The sequence below is a fragment of the Anas acuta genome, chromosome 25 (assembly GCF_963932015.1).
Source record: "Anas acuta chromosome 25, bAnaAcu1.1, whole genome shotgun sequence".
NCBI lineage: Eukaryota > Metazoa > Chordata > Aves > Anseriformes > Anatidae > Anas > Anas acuta.
The window spans coordinates 6,617,871-6,636,984 of NC_089003.1; the positions used below are offsets into that span (position 1 = coordinate 6,617,871).

Below are 19,114 nucleotides of genomic sequence, written 5' to 3' on the forward strand. Positions count from 1 at the left end.
GGGTTTATGAGGGGTAGGTCCTGCCTAACAAATCTAATTTCCTTTTATGATAAGATCACCCATCTAGTTGATCAAGGGAAACCAGCTGATGTAATCTTTTTGGATTTCAGCAAGGCTTTTGACACGTTTTCCCATAGGATCCTACTGGACAAAATGTCCAGCATACAGCTAAACAAAAACATCATACGATGGGTGAGCAATTGGCCGACAGGCAAGGCTCAAAGGGTTGTGGTAAATGGGGCCACATCTGGCTGGTAGATGGTCACTAATGGGGTCCCTCAAGGCTCCATTTTAGGGCTAGTCCTTGTCAGTGTCTTTATAGATGATTTGGAAGTAGGACTAGAAGGTGTTTTGAGCAAATTTGCTGATGACACCAAACTTGGAGGGGCTGTGGAGTCAGATGAGGTTGGGAAGGTCTCTGCTCTACTCTGTGCTGGTGCTGCCTCACCTCTAGTGCTGTGTGCAGTTCTAGGCACCACAGCACAAAAAGGATACATTAAAATGTTGGAGAGTTGTCACTCCAGAAGAGGGCGACAAAGATGGTGAAAGGCCTAGAGGGGAAGACATGAGGAGCTGGTGAGGTCACTGGGCCTGTTCAGCCTGGAGAAGTGGAGGCTGAGGGGGGACTTCATCGCAGTCTACAACTTCCTTGCAAGGGGGAGTGGAGAGGCAGGTGACTGTGGGAATAGAAATGTTGTTTTTCCAGAGTTACATTGTTTAGAAGGAGGGAATGTGCTACTGAGATATGCTTACAGTGATAAGAAAGTTTAGCATGCGACCTAGTAAAATGCAGACAACCAGACTCCTTAGGACAATTAGGTGAAAATCACGGTGTCAAGTCAAGTCAGATAAGTGAAGAAACATTACCACTTCAAGCAGTAAAAATGTCAAAAGAAATTTGAAATTTAACAGGCTGGCAACTGAAGGCCTTGCATTGTTTGTGAAGCATCAGATAGATTGTGAACCTGGATTACCCACTCAGTGGGGAAACAGGGGAGGGTCCTGCCATCAAAAGGTATATAAACTGTGTTTTGGAACTAGTAGATGCGCTCTCTCCTGCTTGTGGGGCGCCCGCCATTGCAATCGCAAATAAATTACTACTTCACTGAGATCCTCACCTGAGCCTAAGTTATTGGCTACGGAGTGTTTCTCACAGTGACCTATTCTCCATAAACACCAGTGATAGGACCTGCGGGAACGGTGTTAAGCTGAGTCAGGGGAAGTTTAGGCTGGCCATCAGGAAGAGGTTCTTCGCTGAGAGGGTGGTTGCACACTGGAACAGGCTAAAGTAGTCACTGCACCAAGCCTGTCTGAATTTAAAAAGCGATTGGGCACTTAGTCACATGGTCTAAACTTTTGGGTAGAATTGTGTGGTGCCAGGAGTTGGACTTGATAAGCCTTATGGGTCCTTTCCAACTCGGGATATTCTATGATTCTGTGATTCTAGGTCATCCCCCAGCATGTACTGATACATGCAGTTGTTCCTTCCCAGGTGCAGGACTCTACACTTGCTCTTGGTAATCTTCATTTGGTTTCTTCCTGCCCAGCTCTCCAGCCTGTCCAGGTCTTGTTGAATGGCAGCACAGCCTTCTGCTGTGTCGGCCACTCCTCCCAGCTTTGTACTGAGGGCAGACACTAGTCCCTCATAAAGGTCGTTGATGAAGATGTTGAACAAGACTGGACCCAGCACCGACCCCCGGGGAGCACCGCTAGTCACAGGTCTCCAGTCGGACTCTGCACTGCTGATCACCACCCTCTGAGCTCAGCCAGTCATCCAGATCATCTCAACCCACCTTACTGTCCACTTGTCTATCCCACACTTTCTCAGCTTTGCTATCAGGATGTCATGGGAGACAGTATCAAAACCCTTACTAAAGTCAAGGTAGATGACATCCACTGCTCTCCCCCCATCTACCCAGCTGGTGATGCTATCATAGAAGGCTACAAGGTTGCTACTGTTGAAAAAGTTGTGAAAAACAGAAATAAAGGTCCTTTGATCATAGCATCTGAGAACTGCCACTTCCACACATTAAAATCAACATTTCGTTCTTTGGATGCTAAACAAAAGGGAGTATTTTTGAGTTCCAGGAAAAGTGGCATTTTGGACCAGAGGCTGTTTGTGTGAGAAGCCTCCTTGATTCTGTGTTACTTTATGGGGACAGTGTGATCCCAAAGCCCCTCAGACTTCATAAGCCTTTGCACTGCTGGAGAGTGTTGGGCTCAAAAGAAATCTTCTTAGGGCAGGTGTGGAGGGCAACACTCCCTGCCTATAAACACAGCTTTTATTCTTCGTTTAGACTCGTGCCACTGGTATTTGGGAACAGCACTTATAAGGTTTCAGTCAAAGAGGGAATTAGGGCTGGCTGAACGTCTCTGTTGCCCCCAAATCACCCATGGAAACAGTGATTTTCCTTGCAAGCTTTTAGGTCCAGAAACATCTCTTATGTTGCACTTCTAAAGGGTCTGCTACAATGAGAAACAAGCTTGATTAGTACGTCTTTAGCAGAATTGATTATGATTATTACCCATTTTTCACAGTGACATTTTCCCCACTATTATGTCACTTATGATATTTACTTTGCTTAGAGAAAATTAATGATGTATGAGATCTTGACAACAGAATATGACCAACATATTTCAAATTGCCTCCTGGTACAGAACATGCTGTCACAGTCTTTTTTGCAACCAGTCTCCCCTCCCAGCAACCCAACTGCCTTTTTCTACAAAGGGAACTCATGTGATTTCCCTAAGATAGCTTCAGCAGAAACTTAAAAAATCTAGATTAAACTTTTCTGGCTTCTCTTAATGACCAGGAGTTACAGGAGTGATATCATGTGTCCAGAAAGCCTTACAACAGTTGTTGAAGACCTCTGGATGCAATATCATTCATTACATGGGGATGGCAGTTTTATGCACATCCTGCATATCTTTCCCGGCCCAAAGATGCTCTTTTGGTCAGGTCAAGAGGCGAAGCTATTGTCTAGACAAGGGAGACTGATTTTACTGTGGTATAAGTACAGCTATCAACATTGCTACATCTCATTACACAGTCTTCAGGCTACCATTTTTGACATCTCTGGCACCATTTTTTTGCTGACTTCCCATGCATGACTCATGAGAAGGATGAAACATTGCTTCTGACAGTGTCCAAAGGGCTAGAAGGAGGAGTCTTAAATTCAGAGCCTGTGCTGTTGGGGGCAAGATGCTTAGGACCCGGTGCTACACAGAAGTTGTACTCGTGAAATGTCCCGCAGTGAGCACCGGCTCCTACTTGATTCTCTGGGCACAAATTCTGTACTAACCCCCTGTAGCTCCATTGTCATGCCACCTTCATTGCTGAGTCCAAGCACTCCCACACTGCTGCCTTCAGGAACACAACCAACATCTGTCTGCCCAGGAACTGACACTTGGCCTTAACGAGCTCTGCTTTGGTGAATACCAAGTACCTCCCACTCTTGCCAGTTGGGAAGGCAGGGAAAAAGAAGCTGAGTTTAACACTAACTCTTAAAGCCTGAAAATCTGAGCACAACCAATGGGTTGGAAGGAGTTTGCCGCATTCATGCTCTGGAAAGCATCCCCTAAGGGGCTTCCCCCTTCAGGTAAGAGAACAGCCCTGACTCACCCCACTCAGCCCAGAGCAGTGCATTGGCTTATGCTCATTGCTAATTGAGTATTTTCTAAAGATTTATTTATTTATTGGCAGAAAATTGTGATCATGATTAAATAATATTTAGGGAGGAGAGAGCAGTTTCTCCAGGAAACACAGTTTATTCTTTGTTGCAGAACAACACTATGCCAGCAATAAAAGCTATTTCAGTAGACACCAGTGTGGACCAGTGTGAAAAGACATGGCCTGAGTGCAGGGAAGCAGCAGCCCATGCACCAGCCTTTCCTGAGGGGGGTTTCCCTACCCACATCATGTTTGCTGTGATGCAGCAAGACCAAGACATTACATGATCTCCCTCCTTTTGCAATGCAGAAGGCATCCCTGAGTGGTGCAGGATGTAGAGGCAAAGGGGTGAATGTAGCATCATAACTGTCATTCAGGAAATCTGGCAGGAGGATTTCCAGAAAGGGGCCATTGCTGCATGCCAGGATAATCCTGGCCCCTCAGTAACTGGCTGCCCTTCAGATGACTCCTTATGCTTTCTCCCTCTGACCCAGACCCAGCTAGGTGGTGGTGCCAGTTTCCTTCCCATCCCCACCAACAGAGCTGCCCATGCCAGTTGAACCTTCTCACTCTCCTCCAAGTCCCCAGACACTCTAACTAGTTAGTGTGCTAACTACTTAGTGTGCTAACTATCATGCCCTCTAATAGATGGCATGATAGCAGAACAGTGAAGAAAGACAGCTGGCTGTCTGCAGAAACACGTCTGATAAAGCCTAGTCCTGCTGGAGTTGGTGATTGATCCTGAGACCGACGGTAGTATGTATCATCAGGAAGGCGCAGACTATGAGACGACTGATGCTGCTCTGTACTGTAAATCTCCTAGATATATTTCATCCAGAGCCAGGCCTGCTGTTGTCAACGTAACCCATTGCAATTTCCCTGATAGATAGCGAGGCCATACAGTGAACGGCTACAATCCTTCCGCCAAAGAGATAAACGCTAATTAATGCTGCTTCTCAAGAGCTCAGCAGCCCAGACCTGGAGGGAACCTCGTGCAAGGAGCGCTTTCAGCCACAGGTGCTCATCAAAGGCTCCAAAGCTGGGGAAAATGCTTGGATTTATTTAAGTGTCCACCATGCTAGAGCCACACTGCAGAGAGATCTTTAAGTAGGCCTGCTATGGGATGTTTTAACAAATGTAATTAAGAGGGACTAATTTTGCAGAAGACAATGTCTAGAAGGCTAATTAAAATATTGCTGGTCCCTACTTAACTTGCTCGGCCATCTTTCAAGAGCTATCTCAGCCATCTTTTAAGAGCTAATAAATGCAAATTATTTTTGCAAAGGTACATTACTGTACCTTTCTGAACTGGCATAAGCCAAGTGTTCAGAGAGACAATACATTGAATGTTAGTAATTGAAGACCAACATTTTTTGGCTGCAATTTGATATTGGAAATGAATTCCTAAAGAAATGGAAAAATGGGAGGTCCATATGTAAAAACAAAATATTGTGGCTTTGGTTTATGGGGAAAAAGTATACATTTTGAGTCCTCACTCAAATTTTATCTAAGAAACTTAGATAAGTTTCATGAAAAAATCTTTAGCTAGCCTTTCAACTGGTACTTTGGGTGGAGAAAACCCTGAAAGAAGATTTTCTTTGTTATTTTTCAGCTTTTGATCTGAGGATACATAACATCACACACTGCAGGAGGGAATGCTCACTGTGCAGAACAGTTAATTCTTACACTAAAAATATAACCTCTTAATATAAGCAGGTAATTTATTTTTATTTTTATTTTTTTTGCTGTGCCAGGGGTTTCTAGGAAGATGCTCTACTCTTCGAGCCTTGCACTGCAATCCGTATTTGAAAGTGGGTCTTGCGTTTGATTCAAAAGCAAGGAGCTCTTAGAACAGCAGAATAAAAATAGGTTTTCAAAGCTGTTTCTAGTGTGGGCTCTCTGATGTCTATGAGGAGGTGAGCTTAGGATATTTTTCTTCCACGACTGCAGGAACTGGCCTGTCTTCTTGCAAAATGTTTCCATTACCCATAGTGGCTCCGAATCCTCAATCAAAATTTCTTGAAATTGGGCAATGCATTCGACGTGAGGAAGGAGGACAGGCGGATGCAAGGACACACATGTCACAGGCACCCAAAGCACTGGAAGTCAGGCTGCAAAACCACCCCCTACTAAAACCCAGCCATGCTCAAATGGTGGAGAAACTTCCTGAAACTGGCAAAAGAGTCCAAAAAAGCTCTCTCTATTCAAGCTGACATCTTAAAAGTTTAGGTCTCTCATGTTTGGTGAAAGATGTATGTGTTTATATGCACAGGCAGTATACATGTCCACGCCTCTGCTGTGCCACTTCTTGGCACAAACAAAGATACTTTGTGCTTATTAGCAACATCTTATACCACATTCTGAGCTTCTGTTGCAGTTTTAAGTAGCAACATCTTATACCACATTCTGAGCTTCTGTTGCAGTTTTAAGCTTTTTTTTTTTTTTTTCTTCATTATTTTCTCTATAAGGCCACAATCTGTGCAACTGATAGCACAGATTTTTGCAATGATTCCAATCAATGACAAACTGAAGCAGCCAAACAGTTCCCAACCAGCTTTAGAGTCTGTAAATTAAGCCTTTTTCCTGGGGAAAGTGGCCATGAAAAAAAAATGCTAACATTTCTAAATTTGTTGCTCAAAACCAGTGTTGCTCAACAAATATTTCAGTTTAATCATAACTCTTGAACTGGGCACCATGAGTTCTCTAAATTCATAAGACAATATGTCTCCACAGTCATCTACTGTTATTTTTCTCTCTTATTGTGTTGTCTCGCCAGACTTCAAAATATATGGAAATATGAACGTGATTGCACTAAAGGAACAAATATGGAAAGTCTAGAGACTGTCAGATTTGCAAGGGCAGGAAAGGTTGGAGAAGGTCTTAAATTTTATTCCCATACTTTCAGATTCTTAGCTTTCGTGTAAATCTAACCAAACTCTGAATTTCCTGGAGCATTACATGTTAGCTCAATTCATTCTTGCAGTATTCTCCCCAAACACTTTTTGACTAGGTTATTGCATTTTGCATTCAACCTTACCTCCAATTCAATAATTTTATTCTTGTTTTCGATGGGATCTCAAAAGATTTTCAACCTAATTTTATTTCTAGCTAAAACAAATCTCATTTTGTGATTAAATGAAGCTTGTCTCACAGGCTATAGGTCACATCCTGCAAAAACCACCAACCAGAAAAAGCATCCACTGCAGCCAGTGCTTCTGCAAAACTGAATTAAAAAATACTGCAAAAGTAGTTAAGAAAAACGTAGCCCAGGATTCACCACAGTATTTACAAGTCACTTTTCTCACTGTGCTGAAAATGTTAACTTGCATAAGTAATTTATGTGGTCAGTTCGATCTTCAGATCTCTCCTGCAAGCCTAATTACCCCCTAGTGCCTGTCTGCATTCAGCTTTTCTTACCCACTTAATGTCCTAGGAAACTGAGGCACAGCTCTCAGGAGTGTGTAACAGGCTGGAGCTACAAAGCTTCTTGATCTCCGGAGAGCCTTTTAGAAAATAATTCCTGGCTAATGGCATTTAATAGTTTTCTTCTGACAAGCAACAGGCTGGAGGCCACTTGGCAGTCTTGGGCATGCCTTCATGTTCCTGCTCCCCTTGACTCCTTGTGTGCCTCAACAACAAGCTCTTCTGCACTGAAGAGGCACTGGCAGGTGCTGGCATCTTTTGATTCAGAGAGGAGGAGAAAACATTTTGGAGCCAGGAGGAGTCAGGGAGCTAAGGATCCCTCTGTCTCTTCTTTTGGGAGGTGATGCTGTTGATATTCAGTCCTGTTCAGGCTGGGCGAGCAGAATTAGGTTTTCTGATAAATCACATGTGACGCTACTGATTTTGACTGAAATACTTCAGTTTACGCACGTATCAACTTCAGTTAGGGCAAATTCTGAAGACAGATAATTTATGTGCCAAAACAATACCCGAGGAATTTGAGATAGACTGGAAATAGTTGTCTATTTCTGCTGACCCCAGGAAAACCTTTTAGAAAACCAAGAAAAGCAGGGAAGAGGAAAGGTTTGGTGCTAGAAGGTAGGACTAAACTGGGAGCTTGGGCTGGGGACCATTAGATTGCATACCAGGTCGGGACGAGGTGGGAGGAGAGCAGTGAGGAACAACAATGACAGAGCCTGGAAACTGGTAGGGTCCTACCAGGAGAAGCCTACATGATGCTGTCTCTGTGCTCACCAGCTGAACAGCTTGTCATGTGCAAGATGCTTCATCACTTCCTCAGAGACAGAAGAAGCCCTTGTCAGCTACAAAACACCCCTCATCCTTTGGCAACAGCTGAACTCACTCAGCATTATGCAGAACTGCAGTTTCAGCCCATGTCTCCCCAGCTGAGGGTAAAGATCCATAATGGGGTCAAGACCAATTATCTCATCTGTTGCTTCTTGGTGGAGGACCACTTACAGGATTCAGTTGCTGGAGAAAGGGAGGAGACAGGCGTATCCCAAGACTAAATGCTTCTGGGAGGTGATTAACCATGTGCAGGAGGGTGATCCAAGTGAGAAAGCTCCGAGCAGAACCCTCTGCAAGGTCTGGGCTAAACGATGCCCTGCAACTTGGTGTCTGGGGCTTCACTAAAGGTGTTGCAAAAGGCCAAGTCTGGATGGAAATGAGCCTGGTTTGGCACTTGTGTCATTTGGGAAACTTGCTAGCTTTTCACCAACACCTCTGTCTCTCAGTGGGATGAAAAACACACTGCAACAGCCTATGGTGAGTTGCAAAGGTGATCCCTGCAGCTGGGGCTAGCTCACCGGGACTCACCATGGCTCTTTCTCTTCTCCTAGTGAGCTGGCAAGAGCCAGTGAATTATGAACAAGGACAATTATTTAGCCAGACTGCCATTTACTCTGCATCCCTGTTCTCTTGTATGTATCTCTCTCTGCCAAGCACAGCTGGGCTCATGAAAGCAAATGAAAAGAAGATGAGACTAAGTTCCCCTGATGGATTCTTCATCCTTTCTCCAAATGCTACCCAAGTCATTTTTCAGCCATCGGAAGGGATCGTGATGACATCTCCCTTAAATCACTAGTACTAATGATTTCTAGCCTGAATGGGAAACTTGTAATTGTTGGCAAGGAAAGACAGATAGAAGGAACAAACTCTTCTGAGAAATGTCCTAGTGCAGGACTCTGAAATGTCTTGTTTCACCATGGAGTGCAGTAGGCATTAAAGTCTTTCAACACAACTCTGTAGTTCCATTTTCCCTGCCTGTCTGAGCAGGAAACCTCTAAGCATGTGAAGTTCTTTGGAGCAAGAAACAAGGCTGCTCCCTACCTGCTTTTTTGTTGGCATGTAGTGAGAGAGGAACTGTTTCAATGCCTGCCAGTGGTCTTCCACATACTTGTGGAGCTTTAGTGCTGGCAGATGTCTGTTCTTCTTCCCAGGGTATTTTCTGAAGTCTAGTTTGTTCCTTCAGCCATCTGGTGATCAAGCTTTCTCAGTGCCTGCAGTGCTTTCAAGAGCTTGGCTTTGTTCTGTGACTGGTTTTGGCCAGCTTTGTGTAAAACATTCTCCACAGGTGCCCAGCAGGATGCCTGCAGAAGGTGCAACACCGTCTGGCTAATGAGGCCACAGCACAGAACCAGCCCCTGGCCCCGGCCAGGTACCAGGCTGGTACCAGCCCCTCAGAGCCCATCCTGACACCGTGTTCCTGCACATGCTCCCTCCCAGGTGACTTTGTGCCACAGCACAGTGTCGTTGTGGAAAAACACCACTTTTTAAGGTTGAGTCTGATCTTTCCTTGCCTCTCAGGTACTTCCAAGCTTTTATCCTCAGCTCTGATTATTCCTCTAGCAGTTCCCATTTCCAGAGATGTTAAATCTCACTCTTGCTCTTCAGCTCAGCTGTCATTGCTGTCAGCTCATCTCCAATCTACTTGCTTTTACTTTCAGGAGAAACAACCCTCTGGAATCACACAGTGAACAAGAACCCTTTTTCCCCTGGGAGACCCGACAGCAGCGGCAGAACAGCAGAGCATCAGTCATGCACCACCGTGCCAGAAGGAGGAAGGGGGGGGGGGGCTTTGCCTTGTACCACTGGCTGCCAGTGCCTTCCATCTATTTATTTTTGATGAAGGGTTCTAGTTCCTGCAGAAGAGCGTGGGACAGTGCCTGGTGGGGCAGAGGGTTGGGTCCTTGGTCACATTGCCCTCACATGTTGTCTGCCTGTGTTGCAGGGGTGGCTGAAATCAGCCTGGTTCTTGAGCACCACAGCGTCCACTCATGAGGACAAGGAGAGGATGTAACTTCTCTTCAGACTGGCCTCTGTATGTCAGAAGCTCTTACGCTGCTCTCTAGACAGAGCTTTCCAGCAGTGTAACCTGACATCCACATGCACCTCTATCCCACACCAGAAGCCAAAGGAAGAAGCAGAGAGCGAGCTACACAGCCCTGGAAAGAGGATGTGAGAAAATGGCCAACAGGTCAACTGTGTTGTACTGCTGATCCAGGGTTGGCTTGTAAGGTGTAGGTCCTCACCCTTGCTCCAAATTACTGCTGCCCACTCTTGGGGTAGTGCCTAAAGCAGTCAGATCATTGCTCTGATCTCATGTTCCCTCTGGTCCACAACTGTAGCAACATCAGAGTAAAACCATACCTCTGTATGGACCTGCACACTGGCAAAGCACAGGGGAAACAGAGGGACATAATATATATGTTATTTGCAGAGGGCTATGTACACCACTGGGGCTTGCTGACCCAACCTTCTCCTGAAATCATTCTAGAGGACCATTTATTTGTCCATGCGTATGTATATATATAGACTTAGGTCTATTTGGGGGTGTGAATACATGTGTATGGGATGGGAAATGAAGAAGCATATTGAATAATGCATGAGAGAAATGGCAGATTACAATGCTTTTTCTAAAATAACTAATAGCAGCAATAAAGCAAAAGCCTGAGAGGGCTGTCATCCCATTTGTCAGCCTTGAGACAGATTTTTCAGGCCTGTACCTAAAGCTCCTTCTTTGCAGCCCACAAATCACAGAATGGTAGGGACTGGAAGGGACCTGGAAAGATCATCTAGTCCAATTCCCCTGTTGGAGCAGAGGAATGATCAGGTCACAGATCAGGTCACACAGGAACGTGTCCAGGTGGGTTTTGAATGCCTCAAGAGAAGGAGACTCCACAGTCGCCCTGGGCAGCCTGTTCCAGTGTTCTGTCGCCCTCACCATGAAAAAATTTCATTTCATGTTTAACTGGAGCCTCCTATGTTCCATCTTGCACCCATTGCCCCTTGTCCTATCACTGGGTGTCACTGTGAAGAGCCTGGCTCCATCCTCCTGACACTCCCCATTTACGTATTTATAAACATTAATAAAGTCACCCCTCAGCCTCCTCTTCTCCAAGCTAAAGAGACCCATCTCCCTCAGCCTCTCCTCTTAACAGAGATGCTTCACTCCCTTAATCATCCTTGTGGCTCTGCGCTGGACTCTCTCAAGCAGTTCCTTGTCCTTGAACTGAGGGGCCCAGAACTGGATGCAATATTCAACATGAGGTCTCACCAGGGCAAAGTAGAGAGGGAGGAGAACCTCTCTTGGCCTACTAACCACAGCCCTTCTGATACACCTTAGGATACCATTGGCCTTCTTGGCTCCAAAGGCACTGTGTTTACTCATGGTCATCCAGCTGTCCACTAGGAACCCCAGGTCCTTTGCTGCTCTCTAGCAGGGCAGTCCCCAACTGATACTGGTGCCTGGAGCTGGTCTTGCCCAGATGCAGGACTCTACACTTGCCCTTTTTATATTTCATTCAATTTCTCCCTGCCTAATTCTCCAGCCTGTCTAGGTCTCAGTGGATCTTGACACTGCCTCATCTCCCCCCCTAGGCCCGCTCTGCTGGTGGCCTGCAGTCCTGCTCTCCTGCTTCAGCCAGATTGGTCCTGGGTATACAGAGAAACATTTCTGTCCACATCTTTGCTGTGAGAAGGGAATTTGGATATAACACTAATTTCTCCTGCAGTGAGCTTGCTTGCCCTGCACTTTGTACCAGAAACCCATGCTCTGCTCAGAGACCTACAAAAAATAATAATAATAATAAAAAATCAGCAGCTCAAGCTCGTGCAAATATATGGGAGCAATCAGAAACCTGAGGTGGTGAGTTTAAACACACTGTTAGAAGGAAAATAAATAAATCTCTTGAGTGTGCTAAAATACAGGCAGAAGCATAGAGAGACTCTAACAAGCCAGTGCAAACAGGAGAGCTGGTCTGATGAAGACTGGAGAGTGATAAAAGGCAGATTCAAGAAATGTAGCCAGCAATACAGAAATCCTTCAAAATTTAAAAAATTCAGCCCAATAAATGAGCATGTAAACTCTTGTGCTGGTTGCTAGCTGGGCAGCATCACTCTGCTGGATTTATCAGTCTGCCTATAGAAGAGGACTGCAGAAATGCAGAGGATTCAGAGAAGAGAGGGGAAAAGGATGCAGGGTCTGGAGGGCTGCTAACAGGAAGAAAGACAGCAGTGAGCAGAGAGGTGTGTGTCTTCTCTGCACACCTCTAGAAGGGGGAATTCAGGCAGCCATTCCCTTGGCTCAGCATGCAGACCTGGCCAAACATACAGAATCCACCAAAGCCCTGCTGTAGGTCAGCCTCTCCTCCCTTTGGGGTGTTTCCTGCAGCCTCAGTGGAGAGGCTCTGAACACCCTGGCCTCCTTCAGGGCCTGCACACCAGCATGTCCAGCAGTCTGAGGGGCAGACACCAAGCAGAATGGGAAAAGCCAAGGGCTCCAAGAGTACATGTATGTGGAAAGCTAAGAGGGCAGACTAGTAGATGGAGAGATGAGCATTGTCTCAGAGTATAAATTAGGATGCTGCTCATGCACATTTTACTAAAAAAAAATAATTACTGATTAATGGATAAAGCAACAGTCAGTGAAATTTAGGAGGAAATGTGTCAGTAATGCATTAATGTCAACAGATGGAGCCTGGGAGAGTGAGAAGAAAATGTGCTCTAGCGCACAGACAGAGGCACATCGGTGCCTCTGGGACTCTACATCAGCATGGGGAGATGCATGGGGTGCACCATACCATTAAGAGAATTTAGTGACCTAATGATAAGAGGTAACAATATAAATGGCATTAACCCAGTGCTTCCTGCCCAGATGGATGAAGGATTCATAGCAAAGACCGCACCACCATCCTCTTTGGTCAGCTGCCCTTTCTATTATTCCACCTAACAGATCAGCCACACAAGGTTGTTTGTAAAACTTCTGGTCTGGCTTTCTCGCTAGTAAAATGTCTCTTCCTCAGACAATGCCAATTTCTTGAAGCCAAAAACATCAGTGAGAAAGGCTCAATTTGATGAATCTCCTGCTGGAGGAAAAACAATTTTTGAAATACTGTTGAAAACCCATTTTGTCATCTTCAACAAAAATGGTATTTTTTGTTTGGAATAACTTCTACCTTAGAAATGTAACTTGGTTTACATTACAAATGTTTTTAAAGGTCAAATGGAAACTAACAGCTTGAAGACCCATTGTTTTGACTGGTTCAAATTCTTCATTCCTTAGTTAGTGATAAAGAAATTGAGATTTTTGATTCTTGCTTCTGGGGAAAGCATGTGTCCCAGGAATTGGGCTCCACTTCCTCTAATTCCTCATCTTACCATGTGCGTGTACATGTTTCAAAATGGTATGTATGTGTTTCATCTGTGTATTTTTTTAAACTATCTTCAGGTCAGGGTTTTCCTCCTGGATGCTTCCCACAGGCCATGGCATATGCAGGACTGAACAGTGGATAGTGCGTCATTCTTGGGACAGTCAGAGTCACAGAGATGTTTTCTGAGTACCCAGGATCAGCACTGCTTTCCTGTTCTCATGCCCTGGGCTTCTTTGTTCCAAGCAAGGCGCAGGTTTCTCTCCTCCAAACAGCATTGCCTGGGAGGCATCATTTTTACAAAGCATGTTTCCTTTTTCCAAAGAGCATTGCTACGGAGACGCAGCCTTTCCAGAGGAATATGTCAAGCACTGTCTGGAGATCAAGAGTCTTTCCAATCCGTGGAGTGGGCATGGGGCAGGTGGGACATTTTCCAAGCCCTAGGAGAGAACAAGGGCCCTTAGAAACTGCAGTTTGCTCTCTGCAGCCCACATACAGGCATGCATGCATGTATCCTGAATAGGCAGCTGAAAGACTGGGGAAAAAACACCATGCATGAGAGAAGTATTTCCAGGGCTTCCAGGTTTTTGCTCAATTGACCGTGGCACTAGGAACAAGACAAGCAGCCACAACTTGAAATTGTCCTTGCCCATGTTGCCTGGAGCCTTCAACAGTGGAGGCATTTTGCCTAACAATGTCTTCCTAAACAGTATCTGTTGTTTCCTTTTTTCCCTTTCAGTCAGCCCATTCTTCCACAAGTCTTCCACATAGGCAATTATTTCTCCCCTCAAAGAAGAGAGAATTCAGCCTGATCTCTGAGAGCAGTCCCTTTATGATGGCAAAAAGCCATATAGAGAATAGAAGGTACTTTAAATATTTACGATGAGAAAACAAATGGAGATTCATTAAACAATGTCACTATCACAGCAAAGCCTTGGCTCCAAAGCTCTGCAATAATTAGCTGTCAGGAGACAGAAATACTGTTGTATTAGGATTTGTCCTCATCACTTACAGACCACTTCTCTTCCCGATGTATTCCAAGCCCCCAGTCCCCTCTGCTTCCTCAAGCAGGGGGATTTGTCCCACCTGTCTGACACACTTGTTTGGTGATGTTTCACCCTGAGCAGGCTGCTGTGCTCAGCAGTCCCAAGGCCCTTCACCACCAGCAGGACAGAGAAGCTTTGTGCAGATCTTTCAGGGGCAGCAGAGCTTGCCCCTGCAAAGCCTTGAAGTTACTCTTGTTTCTGTAAAGTCACTGCTCTGCTTCAGCTGCAGGAGGCTCTTAGTGCCCCTGGCCCTGAACAGTAAGCAACCCAGAGGAGTTTCCTTCAACACTGCCTGGAACGGGAGAAAATGCTTTACTGTCTTAGCCTGCTGCTGCATCTTTCCTTTTGGGAACATTAAAATCGTTGCCAGGCTGCCTATAAAAGCCAAAAAAGCAGCGGGAAGGAGCCTCTTTCCCTTGAGGGAGTTTGGTGGCTTTACTATGCTGAGAAGGAAACCGGTGAATGGTCGATGAGAACTCACAGGGGTGCCACTGAACTCCATCTGTAAAATGTCATTTTATCTGTTTTTTCTCTTCAGAGATAGGGATTTTTTGACATTCCAGTGGACAGAAATGTATTTTTTTGACAACTGACAATGGAAAAAATGCAACAGAGGGTAAAACTGCAGAGGTTCAGTTTTAGTCATTTGAAACCTATACCTTTGCCTGGGCGAGAAAGGAACTTTTTCATCCTGGATTTCAGTGGAAACATTTCGTCAGAAAATTGCTGCACAGAAAATTCTGCTTTCTGTTGAAATGTCCTCACAAGTGGCGAAAAAAAATGAACTTCATTGTGATGAAAGACAAGCTGTGGGCATAAGGGAATTACAGTTTGTAGGCTTTACAGCATGAGGTTGACAAAGGATCGCAGGATCTCCCTCTCTTTGTTATAGTAGGATTTGTGTTGAAGTTTCTCTTCCAGATCAACCTAGACTTTGGTCTTGCATCAGTCAGTAGAACTGGGAGGCTGTGACTGCTCTAGCCATTTCAGTTCACTTTACAGGTAATTAGGGGAAAGAAAGCATCTTCCTCCACCCTCCATGACTGTTTCCCAAACTGGAGAGGAGTTTTCCTCTCCAGTTTCACTTCTCTGTGTCACTTCTCTGACTAATGTAGACAAGTTTTAGCAACCACAAAAGGGCAAAACCACAAAATGAAACCACAGAGTACTACATACAAAACGAGTCCAGGACTTTTGGTTTTTAAAGAAGCACAAAAGATTCACAGTTTTGTTTGCTTGCTACAAAACAACAGAGAAAGACCTTTGCCCAGATATACTCTATTTGCTGTTGGGCTCTGCGATTTTGATAGAGCATCTAATTTGTTTGTTTGCCTGGAGAGAAATCCAATAGAGAAGAGCCTTGTAATCAATACCTGAGCAGGCATTGGACCAGCACGCCACAGACAGTCTATTCTCAAAAAGAATGAAGCCCAAAGCAGTGGGACTCCAAGCTTCCACAGAGCCAGAAAAAAAACAGCTTGTAGCTAGGAGCTGTAGTTATAGCTCTTAGTTATTTATATGATCAAGACCTATGCCAGGTGTGGTACAAAACACAGAACAAGGATGAAAGGATGGGGCTTTGCACCAAGACCAACAGCTGGCTACGGCGAGGGGAGAACAGCAAGCATGCACCACAGCAGAACTGTGAAGCAGGGCAGCAACTGCTCTCTGCTGATCAGTAACTGCTGGCGAGTCATTTCACAGACTCCAGGAGAGGGATTTCAGGAGAGGAAGGTTTTGGGGAGGCTCTTGTGGTACTGCAGAGTTCCTATGCAGCATAAGGAGCATCATGGGAGGCAGCAAAACCATCCGTGGATGGAAAGCTGATGGATGGGTGATGGGGCATTGTGGACAGATCTCCAGAGGGCACTGACATCTGCAGGGAATGAGAGATGATGGGAAGGAGTGTGGGGTGGGGGATGTCTCAGAGGCCGACAAACCCAAACAATCTGTGCTTGAGACAAGCAAGGAGAGAGCACATACCAAGGTGGGGGCGAAAAGCATCCAAGCCAGCCTAGCCCTGCAAAGCAAGGGCAAAACCCCCATTTACTTCATTATCCATGCCACAAGTGCCTCCCTGGTCACGAGAGACCATCAGTTGCAAGAGTCAATGTTTTCTTCTTCAGCCTAGCACAGATTAGACTGCGCTTTGAATTTAAGTACCCAGCTCCCAAATGTGTTTGCAATGACAAAGCAACCACAGACACAAGCCATCAGTTTAAACCTAGCTGAGCCTCAGACAGAGACACTTTTGCCTGAAATCATCCCATCACAGAAAACAGCTCGAGCACCAACAGAAGCTTGCAGGAAAGTCTTCCTGAGGAAAAGATATCATAATCTTTTTTAGGAGGGAATGACTGAATAAACCTGGAAAACAGTTTTTCTAAAAGTCAGCAGCAAAATCACAGCAAGATGCTCTGTTTTCTCTCTATACCAACTCTCCTACTTGCCTCTCCTATGCTGCTTTTGTTTGTAGATGATTTTTTTCATCTACAGCTGAAAACCTATGGGTATGTCTGTCTTTCAGTACATATTTATCAGTACATAAATATCCCCAGGAATTTTTTGTTTAAATCTAAGAAATCTCTCTCCCTCCCTCCCAAAGCCTTCAAGTTCAGTACAGACAGAAAAATAAATAAATAAATAAATAAAAGCACAAGAGAAAATCTATACAGCCTTCAAAGAAATCACTTTGTTTATACACAGAGCAGAAAACAACAAATAAATAAATTCTAGGCATACACAAGCTGATTTTATAGAAATACTGGTAGCAAAGTCTGAGATTAATAAACAGCCTGGTAATACTTGTAAATACAGGATAGTGCGGTTGTCAGTCTGTGTCAGCAACCTCTGTGAGTATGGAAGTACCTGCTTGGGTGAGAAAATCAAGCTGCATTCACGGGAGAATTCCTCATGTCCTAAAGTCAATGTTTTAAGGTCATCTTCATCAGAAGGTGCTGGGCTTTGGGGGCTCCTCACATAACCCCATGCCTAGAGTTGGACTTGATGATCCATGTGGGTCCCTTCCAACTTGGGATACTCTGTGATTCTGTGATTTCCAGCGAGTCCAGAAGCAGAACTGAGACGAACTTGCCCATTCCATGCACCATAAGGCTGGTAACTGGAGTGGTGACTGGAGCAAGCTGTGAGCTTTCTCCAAGGCTCTTGATTTATTTTCATTCTTTTGCTTTCTCTTGCTTCCAGGAGAACTCAGCTACACTTTTCAGAAAGGAAGGAGGGAGATGACTTGCGTTAAGTAGCATGAAAATACCATCTGAGCTGCCTTTCATATATATAGGCAACATCAGTATAGATGAACCTATAACCTGCTTTCTGCAGCAATTTGCAGGATACTGAGAACACTTCACAGGAACCTTTCCTGGGAAGAGGAGAATAAGCAGAGTTTGTGTGCAAGGAGCAGGGGTGGCTCCATGCCCCCTGCATCTGTGTGTGGACACTTTTCTTGGACTGCAATCGGTACTCTTCTTTCATATTAGGTGGGGAAGCCCCGCTATGCTGCCAGCCCAACTGCCTGCTCTTGCCTCTCACCTCCCCTATGTAAGTTGAAAGCTGATTTCATTTGTAATACTTGCAAAGCAAAATCTTGAGGAATTTTAGAGCATATTAAAAACTGATCTCTAGGCATGCTCTCTAAAGGAGTCATTACAAAAACCAATAAACACACTCAAAAATAGTCTTTGGAAAATGCCCTAGGAAAGACAGAATCCCACAGAGCAAGAAGATAGTGCAGGAGCCTCTAGCATAACCTGACTTTTAGTCCTCGTGCACCTGCTCTGTTGCTATTTTGCCATATTAGCAGACCTGATGTGGAACAGTAAACAAGCTTCTCTGGACCCAACATTTTACAACTCTGTGCTTCACTTCCTGTAGTTGTGTAGCTGTGTATGAAACTATGGGCACATCTACCATCTTTATTTTATTTCTTACTTTTCCCAGTGTTAAATACCAACCAAGGTCCTGCAGGGAGCTTTGGGCAAAATTACACTGAAAAATATTCACCTATTCCTTCCAGTTTTCTTCCTCCTGATTGCTGTTCTTCTTGCTAGCCATATTTGCGTGAAAATAAGGTCTTTATTGCTTATGTTCCTGGTGTGATATTGCATTTAGAAGCTACAAAGGTTATAAAAACTGCAGGTGATGAATATGCCTCTGGAACAGATGTCCATAGTAATTAAAAATACCAAATATTATCATCTGTTAAATGTAGTGCAGTGGACATTGTTTCCAAGCAGAACCCTTCCTGTGAGCTGCTCACAGCTATCACATGCCTCATAAGGCTGTCATTTCTCATGGAAGTAAAACCAGCGTTAAGATGGCAGAGATGGATTCTCTAATTTCAGACCCTGTTGTCACGTATCAGCTTCTCAGGAGTTCAGTAGCTGTTTCTGGGTAAAAATCTTTAGAGTTTAATAAAACAAGTATGGAGACGTGTGTGCAAGTGCTGGGCAAGAGCTCTCATTTTAAGCACCACTGCCTGGGTCTAGCTCCAGCTCCTTCTCTGTGTTCCCCCTGCTCATCACCACCCTCCTCCTTCACCCCTTTCCTGGCAGCATCCATCCTCGATGCAGCTCCCTGCACTTGCTCTTTTCATGTCCCCTACTGTACCTCTGTGCTAAGCACCAGGCTGGGAAGGCCTCAGCTGTTAAATCCTAGTGCCTAAAATCAAAGGGCTTGTGATCTTGCCTGTAAAACACATACTTGGTCTCTAAAACGTTTCACAATCTCTGTGTCTTTCTGCATATGAATACTGTGCCTAGGGAGGAGGG

At 44.9% G+C, this 19,114-nt stretch overlaps 1 protein-coding gene and 1 long non-coding RNA gene across 3 annotated transcripts in view; one reads left to right on the forward strand and one right to left on the reverse strand.

Moving 5' to 3' along the window:
* Positions 1 to 19,114, reverse strand: part of ASIC2 (acid sensing ion channel subunit 2) — a 528,892-nt gene that overhangs the window by 212,057 nt on the left and 297,721 nt on the right. The window lies entirely within an intron of this gene.
* On the forward strand, positions 7,398 to 10,637 carry LOC137844651 (uncharacterized). 2 transcript variants are annotated; one of them, XR_011089981.1, is made up of 3 exons: positions 7,398 to 8,398; positions 8,473 to 9,439; positions 9,580 to 10,637. It is a non-coding gene; the product is annotated as an uncharacterized lncRNA (long non-coding RNA). The 2 variants fall into 2 exon arrangements; XR_011089982.1 differs by having other exon boundaries at positions 7,399 to 8,398; positions 8,473 to 9,358; positions 9,580 to 10,636.